Here is a 16,477-nt window from a genome sequence, read left to right on the forward strand (position 1 = left end):
GGTGCGCGGGCTTCTCATTGCAGTCGCTTCTCTTGCTGTGGAGCACAGGCTCTAGGCTTGCGGGCTTCAGTAGTTGCAGCATACAGGCTCAGTAGTTACGGCACTCCGGCTCTAGGGCACGTGGGCTTCAGTAGTTGTGGCTCACGGGTTCTAGAGTGCAGGCTCAGTAGTTGTGCACAGGCTTAGTTGCTCCGCAGCATGTGGGATCTTCCTGGACCAGGGATCAAACCCACGTCCCCTGCATTGGCAGGCAGATTCTTAACCACTGTGGCACCAGGGAAGTCCCACATGTGGTCATTATTGAGGAGTGCTGTTAGGAACGGCACTTTTTACAGAGTGAGGAAGCAAGATAGGGCAGAAAGAAAAATGGAGCTAACTTAGATGCAACTAAGGCTTTGGCCAATCCCATGGGAAGCTCTGGAGCCAGGGTGGCCCTTCAGATATGTTCTGAATTGAGGCAAGGGGTCGGGTCTTTATCTTCCCGCATCTGACCGCTCAGCCCAGAGTGTGGGCTGCCATGGGGGGCACCCTTGGGCCAGGCTGTGTGCTTCAGCCAAGGGCCATGCCTGGTAGGCAGTGGGGATGGGGGGCCAGGGGTGAGGATGGAAGTAAGAGGGTGGGAGTCGGGGTGGGGCTGTCTGGGGGCTGTCATCAGCAAGCACTGCTTCCAGCTGCTGAGGGAATCAAAGCCTTGGTTCTCACCAGGGATCAGGAGGAACAGCACAGTGTCCACTCCACCCTAGAGAGGCAGAGGATGTGTCTTTGCTTCTTGACATCGGGCTCTGCCTGTGTGACTTGCCTTGCCCAGTGGAATGAGACAGAAGTGAGTGTGCAGTTCCAAGAGACCTTGCATATTTCCAATCTCCTTCTTATACACGTGCAGGCTGACCTGCTGGGTGCAGGCAGAAGGTGAGAGGCACTTAGAGCACAGCTACCAGACCAGACCAGCCACCAGGCCAAGCTCAGTGTAGACCTACCAAACCCCAGGGTGGCCCATAGTCACCACAGAAATAAGTGCTTGTTTGTATGATGTGGTTTTCTATGCATTGATAGCAAGTCCCTAGGACAGGCTCTGGCTCAGCAGATCTGGTCCAGTGTCCAGTACTTGTGACAGTTAAATCTATGTGTCACCGTGACTGGCTGTGGGTGCCCAGATTCAACATGAGTCCTGGGTGTGTCTGTGAGGGTGTTTCCAGGTGAGATTCACATTTGAATCAGTGGACTAACTTGTTCCCCTCAGTGTGAGTGGACAGCATCTACTTTTGAGGCCCTTAAATAGCACAAAAGGCAGAGGAAGGGGGAATTCATCATTTTTCCCCCAACCTCACTACTTGAGCTGGACATCTCACCTTATCTTCTCCTGCCCTTGGACTGGGATTTACACCATCAGCTCCCCTGCCTTGTAGGCCTTTGGACTTGGACTGAATCACACCACTGGCTTTCCTGGGCTCCAGTGTGCAGACAGCAGATACCACCTTCTTAGGGGACTTCTCAGGCTCCACAATTCCTCATAATAAATTTCCACAAGGCGAGTCAGAAGCACTTGATCACTATGAGTTATGGTCCATATACACATGCTTTTATTTCTAGGTGCACAAATAATGCCCCTGGAAGATACTGTGGATGAAGGGGGGCAGCAGAGGATGGGCCAGTCCCCACTTCCCTCCAGCCCCCTAGGCTGCCCCTGTCCTGCCCTCTGCTCTCCGCATGTGTAGGTTCTGGCCATGGAGGAGGAGCTGGAGTTGGGTGCAGCAGAGCCAATGGTAAACTGGAGTGTCTCCCTGTGGGTCCCTGGACCCTTGAGCCAAAGACAATATCAGATGGAAGAGGCAAGAAAGAACAGGGGCAGGTGTCTCTGGTCCTACACTGGTCTTGCCCCATGGCTTCCGGGCTCTGGGGCTTTCTTCACTTTGCATCACGTCATGTTCTGAGGCATCAAGAATGGTCTGTGGGGCCCTCCTTGTGCAGCCACTTCAAATGCTGCTATAGCCGGAGAGATTTTGTTCCCTGAAATTCTACTGCCAGGTTTTGGCAGCGTGCTTTGCTTTTTTCCTCTTCCTTTTAAAGCTGACAAGGAGAAACAAAGTGCAGAAATAATGTTGACCAAATAAAGAGATACTATGCTTTTTTTTAAAACCTCATTTGCGTCAGAAAAGCCATTCCCAAATGAGCCATAACCAGATGAGACTATACATACCCCAAGTCTTACAAGAGAAAGTTCTAATTGCAGACTTCATATTTTATGAACAGGGGGTCCAAAGGGAGTTGAGACTTTGAAATTGTTCACGTCTCTAGCTCTGAAATCTTAACTATGGCACACTATTCCTAATTATTAGGTTATTTCATTTTAAACATGAGAGAAACTGAGAGTCATCCCCCTTCACTTCCCAAATTCCTAAAACAGCTACTTGTTGTTTTTAATGGTGCTGCAAAAAAAAAAAAAAAGAAAAGAGAAAAGAAAACAGTGCATTCCTGAAACATTACAAAAGACCAACAGAAGACAAGCAAGGGCAGCACACTGGAGAGAATCCTGGGGAAGGGCGTCTCAGACATTTACACCAACACCCCAGCGAAAGAGGAGAGGAGAATGGCCCCTGCGACAGGCAGAGTATAAATAAAAGTGAAAATTCCTCACATCAGTGAGAGCTCACTATGCCAGCCGCTCTCCCCACATTTAACATGTGCTTGTCCTTTATTCTCACGATAACCCCATGAGGCAGGTGACACTATTACTCCCATTTTACAGATGAGAAGATTGAGAAACTGATACACAAAGAGGTTAAGCAAGTTCCCAAGGCCCGCAGCTAGAAAACGGTAGAGCTGAGATTCAAAGTCTTGCTCCAAAGCCTGTGGTTTCAACCATGAGTCGCCATGAATGGTCTGTCACCAGCTTAAAAATGCGCATGGAGGATAGGAGACAAAGATGCAGGGTAGAAGGACTTGAGCTCGCCTCCTCTCATGAGCACACCAAAATCACAACTAATGGCTGAACAACCATCAATAAAAAAGACTGGAACCTACCAAAAAATGTATTCTACATCCAAAGACAAAAAAGAAACCACAATGAGACAGTAAGAGGGGTACACTTGTGATATAATCAAAAATGCATATGGATACTTCATTCTAGTCCATGATATTTACACGTTTGCTTTAAGCTAAAAATACTTCTTTCAAAGGTTTTTATCTACATTTTCCAATGTCCTACTTCGCTTCTAAGTAAAATATGCCCCAAGAAGATACACCAAGCATTTGAGGTGGTGTGCTCAGTTTGAGGAGCACTGGCCCAGGGTAGGTAACTTGCCCCACAAAAATAAAAATACCTTTATTGTAGCAGTCATGATTAATAATGTGTCCAATTAACCAAATATATAAGAAAGATTAGTTTCTTCCCCAAAGTCAAAGCAACTAATTCTAAAGGGTTGTGGGTAAAATGGAATTGAACAAAATAGATTAACAGTAATTTAGCAGGAGAAAGGAGGCTAACACGTGAGTTAAATGAGGCTCACCATGGCTAAACTCAAAATAAACATAAGACTTGACATAAGGCAGAGCATCTTATGAGCAGGATATTTTTAGTTTGGACCGAGATATAAGGACATGTGAAAGAGAGAGAGGAAGAATGTGTGTGTGCGTGCATGTGTGTGTGTGTGTGTGTGTAAGAGGGAGAGAGAAAATTTGGAGAAGGAGTTCTAAGTCTGCTTTTGTTATAAAAGTTATTGCAATTTAATGGGGGAAAAAGTAGAAGATTTAGAGCAAATTCAACCATGAATGAGAACATTGTATGTAATACTTAATGAGTGCAACTTATTTTATCAAATCTAAAACATGATCAGTTACAAGATTCCTTCAAATTTCAAAGATCAAAAACGTTTTTAAAAAATTTCATCATGGAATTAATGAAATACCATCATTTATCTGAATCCCATTTGCAAAATGAAGATAATATATATTACAGCCTTGCAGGGTGATGGTGAAGGATAAACGAGGTAACATATGCCTAACACATAGTAGGTCCTCAGGAAACATAAGGTGATTATTATTTCTACCCCTTTTTGCCAAAAGCAAGTTGATTTCCTTCTTCAGAATAATTTAATTTTTACTACAAAAGCTTAAGTTACAAAAGAGGGCATTCACCTTATCACAAATGAAAACAATATGCTGATGGATAAAGCAAGACAGCATTTATCTTCCTCCCCAGATTGTTCAATATTTATAGAACAAATGTATGTGTGTGAGTATCTACACACACAAAGACAGTGATAAATCGTTTTTTAAAATTTATTCACTTGAGCACTGCACTACATAACAGATAAAGAATGACATTAGAGGAGACACAACTCATTAATTCTCTTTTTAAAAGTGTTAGGTACTATCGGTGAAATAAATATAAATTACACCATTCTTATACTTAAAGAGCTTTAGAGACTAGTAATGTCTTTCTTATATTTGTGTCTTGAAGCTTTTTCCAATCATCCTAATTAGATAGTCTTTCCCACCTTTACAAGTTTATGGATTTCTGTATTATGCTTATCATTTTTATGCAACACAGCATACGGTGGTTATTTATGTTTATATCTTGTCACCTCTCCCAACACATTGAAAAAATAGACATGACAGGCTGTGGCCATGACCCAGCACTGGTCACTGGAAAGAGCAGTGGAAAGATAAGATTGCAAATAAATGAAGAGTGATTCTAACGACCAGCCATGGGTTCTAGGCCATATAGCGAAGGGCTAGAAGCCAAGGCACTGAAAGATGAATTAAATAAAGGGATCGAGGTGATCAAGCTTTCCTTGTGCTCAAGACTAGGTGCAGCTTCAGTGAGATGTGAGAATTGGAAGGAGTGGGATTGAGAACTACAGAGAAGAAAAGGGACATTTATATTGTCACATGGGAGAGAAGTTCAGAGTGATGATAAGGTTCTGTTATGACTCTCCAAGTGGATAATGGAAATAAGATTCAAGAGTTGAGGTGAAAATCTACTGAACTGAGGTGGTAAATACGTTCTAAAAGCTGGGACGCTAGAAGGTCCATGGATGTTGAAACACCCAGGACAAATTCAGAAGTTAAAGTAGCAGGGACAACAGTGAGCTTGATGCCATTAGATCTTCTGAGAGTGTGTGTATGTCCGTGGACCACAGCCACAGGTTGGAGAGTGCGTGGCATAGCTCAGTGTAGCAAAGGAAGAGGAGCATTTTCACCAGGATGAAAGCGTAATGATTTCTTACAGTGGTTCTCAAAGTGTGGTTCCTGAGCCTCAGTATCAGCATCACCTAGAAACTTGTTAAAAACGCACATTCTAGTCTCCACTCCAGATTGACAGAATCAGAAACTGAGGGTAGGGCTCAGAAATTGGTGTTTGGACAAGCCCTTGTGACAGCCGCTTGTCTCGAAGTGGCCATGGGGAGGACTGAAGGATGAGTCAGCACCACCCACTGACCATCACAGCCATCTCTTGAGTCACCTGTGAAGTTTAGATTCCAATGAAAGCCAAGAAATGGAGGAGGGAGCATCGTGGAGAAAGTCTGGTGGGGAGAGAAGAGACAGTTACAGTGGAACAGGTTTCCAGAGACAGCCTGAATGTGGACCCTACTCCTTCTTATCCTCAGCCCTTGCGTGAGCTCAGCCGTCCACGATGGAAATTAGGGATTAGCTGGATGAATAACTATAATGTCAATGCTTTATAGTGACCATAGTTATACTACTAACTATATATAATTACTATATATAATTATATATAACTATACATAATTAGTAACTATTAACCCAGGTGCAATCATAAAACCAGCAGGTGGATAGGCTCCTGGTCCCCCAGTGCTGAAGGGTGGGGCATTGCTTTGTCAGATGGAACAGGTACAGCCACATGGACTAATGATTTCTCAGCTTAGCCTCAGTCCAGCAGCCTGTGGTACCTAAGAAGCACTCAAGTTCATGGAGTGATTTATATGCCAAGTCTTGTACTCACGGCCTCCTCCTTTGTTGTGATACAAACCCCTCCTGAACCACCACCGGGATCATTCCCCAAACGGAACTAAATACACTTCAGGTTGCTTTGGCCCTAATTACACAGGTTCCTTCACTGCTGTTTATGTCATTTGCATGTTGTTTTCTTAGGAAATTGAGGAGGGGTCCTGAAACCCAGACCACGAGGCAGCACCTGCAGAGTTCATTATAGTTGGACCCTCCCCCTGTCCTGGTGCACTGCAGCATTGCTCTTGGCTCACTGCACTTCTGAATCCCAGGAGTGCAAACACTGGGAAACCTCACCCTCTTTATCTTGTCTGAAACTTCCAATGGCCCCCTGAATTTACTGATCTATTTCAAATAACTATTAACCCAATACATTTCTTTCCTTCAATAAAATAGATCTCCTTTCTAATCAATACAACCCCCAATGGACAAGGCAGGAAGGTAGGATTAGGCATCCATAGTGAGGAGTGTGGGGTCTGAGAAAGTACAGAGCCGCAGTGGGAACGTGCTTAAGGCGAGAGCTTGGAAACTTAGACAGACTCGGGTTCCAGAATGAGATAAGCCAGTTATTAGCTGTGTGATCCTGGAAATAACGATAGTGTTAAAGGTTAAGTGATAATGCATATAAAAGTGCAGAATTCCCAGTAGATGGGGAACCTCAATAAATGGTAACTTGAGTTTGCATTTCTTATAAATAAACAACACCATCCTGCAGGCCAGTTAAGAGACAATGCACAATGCAGAATCAAGTGATAATCGAGTATTTACTGCTTTCTATAAACATAAAAATATTCCTAAGGAGGGAGATACTATTAAGTCTTCTGAATAAGATTCAGGAAGGAATATAGTCAGCACTATGTTGTGATGAATCCAAAGTGAGAAGAAGACATGTCTTCATCCTCAGTGGGGAAGACATGGAATTTTTTAAAACTTAATTTTTTTAGAGGAGTTTTGGGTTTACAACAAAATTGAGAGGTATGGAAATTTCCCATATACTCTCTGCCCCCACACATGCATAGCCTCCCCCATTATCAACAAAACTCACCAGAAGGATTTTTTTTACCAAGGATGAACCTACATTGATACAACATAATTACCCACAGTTCATCGTTTACAGTTAACTCTTGGTGTTGTATATTCTACAAATTTGGACAAAAGTATAATGGCATATATCCATCATTAAAATATCATACAAAGAATTTTCACTGTCCTAAAAATTCTCTATGCTCTGCCTATTTCTCCCTCCCCACTTGCACCCTGGCAACTGCTGATCTTTTCATCATCTTCATAGTTTTGCCTTTTCCAAAATTCCTTATAGTTGGAATCATACAATATACAACATTTGCTAATTGCTTCTTTCACTTAGTAATGTGCATTTAAAGTTCCTCCATGTTTTTTCATGGCTTGATAGCTCATTTCTTTTTAGTGCTGAGTAATATTTCCACTGTCTGGATGTATCAAAGTTTATTTATCCATTCACCTACTGAAGGATATCTTGGTTGCCTCCAAGTTTGCCAGTTATGAATAAAGCTTCTATAAACAACTATGTGTAGGTTTTTGTGTGGGCAAAAGTTTTCAACTCCTTTGGGCAAATATCAAGGGTAAATACCAAGCAATAGCTGAATTGTATGGTAAGAGTAGGTTTAGTTTTGTAAGAAACTGCCAAATTGTCTTCCAAAGTGGCTGGACCAATTTGCATTCCCATCACCAATACATGAGAGTTATTGCTTTGCATCCTCATCAGCATTTGATGTTGTCATGGTCCGCATTTTGGCCCTTCTAATAGGTATGTAGTGCTATCTCATTGTTGTTTTAATTTGCATTTCAGTGATGACATACGATGTGGAGGTTCTCATATGCCTATTTGCCATCTGTATATCTTCCTTGGTGAGATGTCTGTTTAGGTCACTGGCCCATATTTTAATTGGGTGGTTTGTTTTCTTATTGTTGAGTTTTGAGTCCTTTTACATTTTGGATAACAATCTTTTATCAGATGTGTCTTTTGCAAATATTTTCTCCCAGTCTGTGGCTTACCTTCTAATTGTCTTGACATTCTTTTTCACAGAGCAGACATTTTTTTATTTTAATGAAGTCCAATTTCACAATTTTTTCTTTCATGGATTGTGCCTTTGCTGTTGTATCTAAAAAAGCATCACCTTACCTAAGGCCATGTAGGTTTTCTCCTATGTTTTCTTCTAGGAGTTTGACAGTGTTGCATTTTACATTTATTTCTATGATTCATTTTGGGCTAATTTTTGTGAAGTTTTAAGGCAACATATGGAACTTTAAAAGCTAAAGATTAATGCTAAGTGACTGTACAAGCAAGGTTAAGGGTTGCTTGATTGGGTGGATTGAGTCATGTAGGAATTGAGAACCACAGACTAATTAGTAAGGAAAGGAGTTAATTAAGGACCTCTTCTTAAAGGAGGTGAAGTTTGAAGGAAATATTTAACTGGAATTTTGGGAAGGATGTTGATGAGCTGGTCTAAATAACCTAGATTGTGCAGGCTCTAGAAAGCAGACAATGTTTCCTCTGATGAGAAAATAATGAAGCTGGTGGGAAAGCAGAAGCCTAGATGATTTTCTTCAACTATATGAAGATCTATTATATGAAGTAAAAGTGGCTGCCTGAGGATCACCTAGTTTGATGGTATCTGCCCAGCTCCTTCCCCCTTCTGTATAAATAGTCCCAATCCACAAAAATAACCACTACACCCATGTGTGAAGGACTTAACCACCCCCCTCCACAGCCTCAGTTGATTGGACCAAAGAAAGTCTCTAATCCAAGCAAGGCATTCAGATTGTCTCTTCTGGAAATTTGAGACTGGTCCAGCAGAGGAGTCAAAAACCTAGGGGTGACTGACCCACTGAGAGGAAGTGACCTGAGCCACAGAATGACTGCCTGGAGCAGAGCAGCCCCTGCCAACCTACACTGGACGTGACCCAGCAGAAAACAACCTGTATTCTGTTAGGCCACCAAGACTTGGGGGCTGTTTGTAACAGTGTTTCACTTATCTTGACTAATACAGTAAGTTAGACTATCTCACCCCTAAATAATTCCTTTGAACACTTGGGCTTGTTAATGAAAGTAAGATTTTTTTAAAAACTCTAATCTATAGATGACCTGAAAGATGGATCAAAGGGAAAGAGAAATTGGAAGCAGAGAGATCAGTTACAAACCCAACACAGAAATTTAGAATCCACATAATAGGGCCTGAATTTGGGAATAAGGAAGAAAATAAGATGTGGCTGAGAGGAAGATTACAAGAGATAAATCAAAATAACTAATTGTATTAATCATGCCTGTGCATAGCCTGTATTTCTGATGCTTTGGCATCCGGGGTCATTCTGACCCTGGGGAGATTGGCCCTCCAAAGGCTAACCAATCCCTAGAGATGGTGAAGTCTGGCTTGTCAGCACGCCTTTCCTATGTAAACCGAGTTTTCCAGACCCCGCACTCTAACTACCTGCTACCCACCCACCCTAATCACCCAAGGGCCAGGTACGGACAACTAGAGATGCCCCTGATGCCCCAGAGCCCACTGAAATCACCCAAACGAGCCAGCCCTAACCCTGCTCCCTCTGCCTCACTCCTTCCTCTCCATGAGCAACGACAAAGGCTCCGGCCCAATCCTCCCCTCGCTCCCTCTGCCTCCGACCACCCTGGTGCTTCCCCACATGGCCCTGGGTGGCCTCGTGTGCCCCTCTTCTTGTAACTGTGAGTAACAACCTATCTTTTCAATGGCAGTGGTCTCCCAACCTGTTGGCCTCACCATGCCTAAATAATAATAAAATTTACATCCAAAAACACTAATTGGGTGTGATGGGTGAGAAAGAGTCAAGTGCTACCTGATCTTGCAGCCCTCTCCACCTGCCCACTGTCGTTAGTGGCCTTTCAGCATCTTGATCACATGAGCTGTTTCCAGCCTCAGCCCTTCCTTCTGCTCAGAATTTTCTTTTTTTTAATTGTTATCTTATATTGGAGCATAGTTCATTGACAATGTTGTGTTCGTTTCAGGTGTACAGCAAAGTGATTCAGTTATACATGTGTCTATTCTTCTTCAAATTCTTTTCCCATACAGGTTATTACAGAATATTGAATAGAGTTCCCTGTGCTGTACAGTAGGTCCTTGTTGATTATCTGCTTGGAATTTTCTTATCCTCTCTCTTCATGTGGCAAACTCTCTCCTGACTGTCCTCAGGTCTCTGTTCAAATGTCACTTTCATGTGAGGCTTTCCTAGTCTCCTCAATCCTCTTTATCGTCTTTCATAGTTCCCTGAATTTTTTTCTTTCACAGTATTTACCACAAATCACTGTTTAATTTGTGATTACAAATATCTGTAGGCGTTTATTTACTTACAGTCAATCTGTCCCCCTGGATGGTTAATGTCATGAAGACAGCAGCCGTGTCTCTTTCATTTCACTCCTTTATACCCAATGCCCAACATCATACCTGACACTAGTAAATACCCAATAAATATTTGCTGAGTGAATGAACAAATTCTCAGATTTCTAATCTGAAACACTGGAGAAATTATACACATTGTCTGAGTCAGTATTCACATACTGAAAAAATAGCAATATTTGCAGAATCAAATAATTAAAGACTTAGGGAATAGGGAATAAAAATGAGTGAGCCAGGAGGCTTCCCTGGTGGCGCAGTGGTTGAGAGTTTGCCTGCCAGTGCAGGGGACACAGGTTCGAGACCTGATCTGGGAAGATCCCACATGCCGCGGAGCAACTAGGCCCGTGAGCCACAATTACTGAGCCTGCGCGTCTGGAGCCTGTGCTCCGCAACAAGAGAGGCCGCGATAATGAGAGGCCCACGCACCGCGATGAAGAGTGGCCCCTGCTTGCCACAACTAGAGAAAGCCCTCGCACAGAAACGAAGACACAACACAGCCAAAAATAAATAAATGAATAAATAAATAAATAAATAAATAAATAAATAAATAAATAATGAGTGAGCCAGGAAAGGTCAACAGTCTGACGTAGTGTCCAGTGCACCAGAGTGGTCAGTCAACAAATATCAGTTCCTTCCTTCATCTCTTAGGGCTCATGTCCAGATGAACCACCTGCCTCAGTGGGACTTGCACTGGAACAAGAAAGATGGGCTTTTCGATACTGGTTTTCCTAAATCCAGGAAGGCCAAAATCTAGTCCACGTGGATGTAGTAACTTTAGGAGCTTCAGGCCCATAACAGAGCAACACTCCACCTTGGCACTGACCAAGACTCCACTTAAAGCCTCCCCAGGTCCAGGCTGTCAAGGTCAGTGTGCCAGCTCGCCTGTCTGCACAACCTTTTGGCTCCGAGGCTTCAGCCAGCACTTTAACCTGGGTATCCCTTATCCCTCAATAGAGAACCTATGTCCCGTCTTAGGAAGGCTCACCTCACTCTGACCAGGCAGACTGGTGCTAGTCTTACTCCCAGTATCCAATTAGAAAAAGACTTCTTTCTTCCACAGCTGGCCTATTTTTCATAATAGGGAAAAAGTGCTTGCAAATTCATGGGGAAAATATGTTCTTTGCAGAAGCGAAGGAGGGGGAAAAAAGCTAGTTTAGATTTTCCTAGAATATTTCTCTCCTTATGAAATGTTCACTGAAACAGGCATGTCACATTCAAGAAGAAAATGTTTTTGGAGGACAATTTTTTTTAATTTGTGGCATCATATTCTAGCCTTTCAGATTCACATGTTTCATAATTGTCCTCTGACCATTGTTCAAAGGGAACTGAGTCTGTTTCCCCAGTATATTAACATGGCTTCAAAAAAGTGGGGGAGGGGAGAGGTGGCCATCAGTTCTCCAGAAATAACATGCTGAGAAAATTGACACAGTGCCAGCCAATGAATATTGGTGTTTTGAAGTAATAACTTAAGGGTATTGAGGAGTATCACTACCCCCACTGTAAGGCACTTTTGAAATATTGTATTCCCTCTCAAATGGCTGTTAAATGAAAGTTAAAGGGTTACAAGGCTGAATCTAATATTGCTAGCTAAGGACAATTAGGTAAGTTAATAGGTGTGATTTACCTCTCTCCATGGATAGCAAAATGAATTTGAAAATCGCTTTGTAACCCAAAGAGCTTGCCTCAAGTTCAGACTGCTCCCACCATCTGTTCCCAGTGTTAATTTGCCAAGTGCCTGGGTGCTGTGCTTTCCTGACCAGCTCTGCAGTCACACTTCAAAGCCAGGTGCAGATACATATGGTTATGCCCTGTGACATACACGATATATGATTTGGATATGCCACTCGATGTGATCTATATACTCCAAGATTTTATGTACATTCCTTAACTTCCCCCTTTGTCTCATTCTACCATTGGCACCTGTAATAGATCCAATTCTTTTCTGGTTAAATTCAAAATTCTCAAGCACAGATTGAATGACATACTATGTTGACTAGTGTTATTGCACCCAGTGTCTTAATTTTTCCTTAATCTCACTATTCTCTAAGGATTTCAGAAATAATCTCATTCTCACTCACTAGCTAGGGCTACAAATACATCCAAAGTGAGAGTTTATTTTTTAAAAGCTCAAATAGCGGCTTCCCCTGCTAGGGGATATCCTTTGAGTCATACAGAAATTACTTGCCAGAGGTTTCTAGGCTATGTCAAAAGAAAACCCCAAGATTCTTCAAATCACTACTTGAAAATGTTAGGATCCTAAACTATATATGTTTTTTAATTGAAGTATAGTTGATTTACTATATTGTGTTAATTCCTGCTGTACAGCAAAGTGATCCAGTTATACATGTGCAGACATTCTTTTTCACATTGTTTTTCATTATGGTTCATCACAGGGTATTGAATATAGTTCTCTGTGCTATAAGGTAGGACTTTGTTGTTTATGTATTCTATATATAATAACATCTGCTAACCCCAACCTCCAACTCCATCCCTCCCTCACCCCTTAGCAACCACAAGTCTGTTCTCTATGTCTGTGAGTCTGTTTCTGTTTGGTAGATAAGTTCATTTGTGTCATATTTTAGATTCCACATCTAAACTACATTTTAAGACATAATTTTGATAGCCCCATGAAACACTTTCTCACACAGATCATGTAGAGAGCATTTCTGTTTCATCTGCAGCAGCTACTAATGTGAATTTATGCTACTTCAGCAGTTTTTGCTATTTCTCATTGGTTTCCTTGATGTTTATCTGGTACTCAAAATATACCAGAAATAATTTTGCCCTGAATAAGCCTCAATTATAACTTTGCTATTTATTTCATAACACTTTTTATCTTCCTTCAAAGCTTACTCATTGATGGGTAATTATTAAGCACTTTTCAAATTCCTAACACTATGTGTGGTACGAAACAGAGCCTTGAAATTTGACAAATCCTAAACTCATTACAATGTATTCAGGCCAGAGAAGTGATGAATAATCTTCCACCCTCAACCAAAGTCACCCCTGGATGTGATGGCAATGAAGGAGGGCTGGCCTGAAAGCCTAGGGTTACTTTTCCAGCACAGTGGGAAAGACGGTGGATACCCTGGCTCCAGGCCATCAAGAAATCGTGTCCAGAGATGTCAGCTGGAGAGGAAGGAGCACATGAAGACAATAAGGGCAGAAGCAGAAACTAGCAGGTGAGGGAATCCACGGGAATGCTACCTTGTTATGTGTCTCCCTAGTGTCACTGAGCAGGACCACTGAGCAGGACCCTTCCCAGAACAGACCCCCTCCCCCCCAACCATGTCCTCTGCCTGCCTCTTATCTGCAGAAAAATCTTAGCCTCCTAGGCCTTCCCCGAATTCCAAAGAGTAAATTTAATCAGACAAGTGAGAAAATGCAGAAAGAAAGGAAAAGAGTCAAACAAGACAAAATAAAATAATAATAGTTTAGCCATTAAACAAACCCAAAGACCTTTAGTTCCTCCTCAAGGGCTGTAGAGAATATTCTGAGCCATGTCCTTTCAGCTGTTTTGCAGAACTGAAACCCCCACCAGGTGGGAGAAGTTAACTGCATGCTGACCACAAGCACATAGACCCCAGACCAGTTGGAACCAGAAGGTTGATGATGTTGACTCCTGATTACCTCACCACCAACAAGTCAGAAGAAAGTCCAGGATCTGATCACACACCCCACAACCCCCCTCCTCACCCCATCTTTAAAAACCTTTCCCTGAAAGCCTTCAGGGACTTCGGGCATTTGAGCACTAGCTGCCCGGACTCCTTGCTTGGCTCCTGCAATAAACACTGCACTTTCCTTCACCACAACCTGGTTTCAGTGGATTGGCTTTACTGTATGCAGATGAGCAGACCCGAGTTTGGTTTGGTGACACCAGCACTCCCTGCAGTGGTGAGCGACCCCTCCTTGCTCCAGCCTGGTGGTTGGGCAGGGGCTGCCTCTCTCTCCCTCTATTCCCCATCCTCCTGGGCACTGGCATGATGCATGGAACAGGCTGAGTAAATGAGCACCACTGCATCACGGTTAATTGTGCTCCTGGTTTCTGAGCTTGTGTAACACCGCCCCACCTTCAGCTCTTGCTCCTGCGCTTTTGCCAAACAAGTATCACATAGGTGGGCAGAGACTGGAGGGGGCAAGTTGTTGGTAGCAGTTGGGTCAGAAGAGGAATGAGTGGTTGCTTTTTCTTCACGGGTGAAGCATCTCTTCAGCTGTATCTCATGAACATCCTAGGCCACCCAGGCACTAATGAAGGTAGAATGGCATTATCTCTAGTTTCACAGCCACTTTCTATTGGCCTCTGGGAGAAAGAAAATCATATAATTTCCTACTGTTTGTCACTTGAAGAGGGAATAAGTTATACAGAAATAAAAAGAATTGATGCCTTTGAAATACAGACCAAGAAAACTTGGGTTGAAATACATTTCTAGGCCCAAGACAGAGCCGCTCCTGCCAAAGGCAAGGTCAGCAAATTGAAACTTCAATAATTTTCCCGCATCCCTGCAAATGCACCACGTGACCAGAAACACAGTGCATCCGGTCAGCCAATACCCAAAGGCCAAGCCAACCTGGGCCTTCCCACCCCAGACAACCAGATATTTTCTAGTCATCTCTTCCTTGTTCTCTATTCTTTATCCCATAAAAGCTTCTAGCCTTCACCCCCACCCACCCATTTTGCAGTTCTTTGAATGGAGACTGTTCTCCTCATGAAGCATTAAAGTTTGTATCACCTAAATTGTCTACTTTGATCATTTTTTAACACTTGTCATACCTTTTCATGCATAAGTGGCCTATCAAACAAACAACGCAGGTTTCTGCAACACAATTTAACATTTAAATGAGTTATTGGAAAAAAATCTTAGAATAAAAGAAAAAGAGAAAATAAAAATTTATGAGAAATTTTTAAATTTTAGAGTTCAGTTATATCATATAAGGATAAATAGCCATAGATGTGATACAGTAAGTGAGCAACTGCTGATGTAATAGGACTCCTTTGATACAAAACCAGAACTAGATTTGTATGTTTTCTGTGACTACCTTGACACTCTAAATAATCACCTAGTCTTTCTCAATAATTTGAAAATTGTAATTATGGATTAAAAATTCAGTGCTCTGTTCCATCGCATTCTGTAAACAGGAATATTCATGTCCTACCATTTATCATCAAGCACTACAGGTGCCTCCTCTTTCCCCCACCCCCACCCCCTCCATACACATGCAGGGGCACGGGACCTGATCGTTATGTTCTTGCTGAGTTATTGTTTGATCCCTCGGAGCTCTGAGATCCCAGCAGTTGTGCTAAACCAGGAAACTAGACTGGCCAATCTCTCGGAGCTAGAGAAGGAAAATCTAGGTAAAAACCTGCAAAACTGAAACCAGGGAGAGCAGGACTAAGGGGGTGGAAAATGGAGCTTTCTTGCAGCTTCTTGAGATTACTTAGTTAATTGGTTACCACACCCCAGGCAAAGTCAGCCCCATGAGTTATCGGGCACACTTCCAGAGAGGACAGCTAGAATAATCTATAGAGCATAATAGGAGGTCGGCCAGCTGGGCTTCATGGTTGTGGACCTGGCCTATGCTCTCAGAAGGACTCACACTGTCTTGAAACTATTAATAATTTATTTTTGAACTCGTGCTTTGTAAACGAGGTGTGAGGTATGGAATCTAAAATATGACACAAATGAACTTATCTACAAAACAGAAATAGAATCAGACATAGAGAACAGACTGGTGGTTGCCAAGGGGGAGGGGTGTGGGAGAGGGAAGGACTGGGAGTTTGGGGTTAGTAGATGCAAACTATTATATAGAGAATGGATAAACAACAAGGTCCTACTGTATAGCACAGGGAACTATATTCAATGTCGTGTGATAAACCATAATAGAAGAGAATATGAAAAAGAATATATATGTATAACTGAATCACTTGCTGTACAGCAGAAACTAGCTCATTTTATTTTTTTATTTTTTTTTTAATAAATTTTATTTTATTTATTATTTTTGGCTGCGTTGGGTCTTTGTTGCTGCGCATGGGCTTTCTCTAGTTGCGGTGAGCGGGGGGCTACTCTTCGTTGCGGTACGCAGTCTTCTCATTGCAGTGGCTT

General features: G+C 42.5%; 1 long non-coding RNA gene across 1 annotated transcript in view; it reads left to right on the forward strand.

Moving 5' to 3' along the window:
• The window catches only part of LOC309608005, a 702,496-nt gene extending 686,291 nt beyond the window's left edge, over positions 1-16,205 (forward strand). Inside the window, exon 2 of the long non-coding RNA XR_014232610.1 lies at positions 16,152-16,205. This is a non-coding gene — a long non-coding RNA (uncharacterized lncRNA). The remainder of the gene's footprint in view (positions 1-16,151) is intronic.
• The last annotated feature ends 272 nt before the right edge of the window (positions 16,206-16,477 follow it).

This window comes from Balaenoptera borealis (assembly GCF_965194805.1).
Source record: "Balaenoptera borealis genome assembly, chromosome: 12".
NCBI lineage: Eukaryota > Metazoa > Chordata > Mammalia > Artiodactyla > Balaenopteridae > Balaenoptera > Balaenoptera borealis.